This window comes from Dendropsophus ebraccatus, chromosome 1 (genome assembly GCF_027789765.1).
Source record: "Dendropsophus ebraccatus isolate aDenEbr1 chromosome 1, aDenEbr1.pat, whole genome shotgun sequence".
Classification (NCBI taxonomy): domain Eukaryota; kingdom Metazoa; phylum Chordata; class Amphibia; order Anura; family Hylidae; genus Dendropsophus; species Dendropsophus ebraccatus.
In genome coordinates, this window is record NC_091454.1 from 55,577,561 (window position 1) to 55,579,333 (window position 1,773).

Consider the following 1,773-nt stretch of genomic DNA (forward strand, 5'->3'; position numbering starts at 1 on the left):
ATACTCCGTCCGGCCTGCCGACTGGGAAACAGACCCCGGTGCGTCATCAGCCCCGGGGGGGGGGGGGGGGGGGGGGGGGGGGGGGGGGGAGAAGGTCTTAGGCCGAAACTACGGCTTCTAGAGCGTCCCCCTCAGCATACAGCCCCAGGGAATAGAGGGAGCCCCGGTCTCAACATTAACCTTCAGGCTTCCCGCAGGGACAAGAAACCACTGAGGAGGACCTGCTCTTTTATCTCTTCAGGTTCCTGTTCCTGGGGGGGCGGAGTCTCTCTGGTTGGTGCTGTCATGTCGAGGGGGGGGGGGGGGGGGGGGGGAATGCCCAAAATTCAGAGAGAAATACTGTGTATGAACCTAGCCTGAAGCTATTCTCCCACACAGTATTTTTATAACCAAAAGCAGGAGTGGATTGTAAAACACAGAAAGACACAGTTCACACACTGCTGAAATTAAGTGCATGGTCATCATTTAATGGCAAAAATACTGTGTGAACATAACCTAAATGTGCGATCAGATGCCTACCTGCATCACTATGCTGTATCTGCCCCCTGCAATTTTACAGAACCTTCAAGTTTCTATGTGATCACAGTTGGAGATATACTAGTCATGATGTAGCTAGCCCATAAAGAGCACACTTTTCCTGTTGAATAGTGTATACACGTTTGACATTGTGTGGCTAAAAACAAGCTCATGTCATCCATCATGCATTGTGCTTTTCCATTGTCTATTACCTCCTGCTGTATCACCATTCATATAGGTCAAGCGTACCTGTACTTTCAGGTGACCTTCAGCTGTCCGATGTACCTGGGAAGTAGCATTATTTCCAGCCATAACTTGTATTTGGCTTATGTGTAGCTTAGGTCAGTGCCTGCTTCCCGTACAGACAGCAAGTGGGGAGCTGCAGGAGGGGCTGCCCGGACAATTTTTCGATTGTCCGGGGGGCCCACTGAAGTAAGCTCATGTTGTCCGGGGGGCCCACTGAAGTAAGCTCCTATTTACATGGAGTGACAAGCAGCAGACTCTTGCTGTCATGCGCAAGTTGGCTGATTGTGGTCTTTTAACATGCGCTATTTAACCAAAAATTATCAGCCAAGTACCAGCTAAGTACAGCTGATAATAGTTTGGTGTAATAGGGCCTTTAGGGTTGGCTGTCCCGCCAATCTAATTGAGGGGAGAAGGTCCTTGGTAAGAGAGGTGACCAAGAACCCATCAGTTACTCTGGATGAGCTATAAAGATTTTGTGCACAGATGGAAAAAGCTCCAGAAGGTCAACCATCACTGCAGCTTCCACCAATCTGGGCTTTATGGAGTGACCAGAAAAACCTCTCCTCTGTAAAAGACGCATGAAAATCCTCCTGGAGTTTACAGAAAAACCTAAAGGACTCTCCAACTGAAAAACAAGATTCTCTTGTCTGATAAACAAATATTTAACTTTTTGGCCTCAATTCTAAGCATCATTATTAAAGGAAATCAGGCACTGCTTATCACCTACCCAATACTATCCCTACAGTGAAGTATGGTGGTGGCAGCATCATGCCGATGGGGTGTTTATCAGTGGCTCGAACAGGGTGCTATTGCATGTGCCGGTGCTATAACACGTGCCGACAGCGTGCAGGCAAGTGCAGGGGGGGCTGCAGGAGCCCATAGAAGATAGCGGCGGTCTGCTGCTGCCTCCGCTCCTGTTCTACAAAGCTATCAATGTGAAATTAGTGGGAGCCTCTGAAGACTTTCCAAATGTTTTGTATGCCTTACACATGAAACTAGCAGAGAACTGTG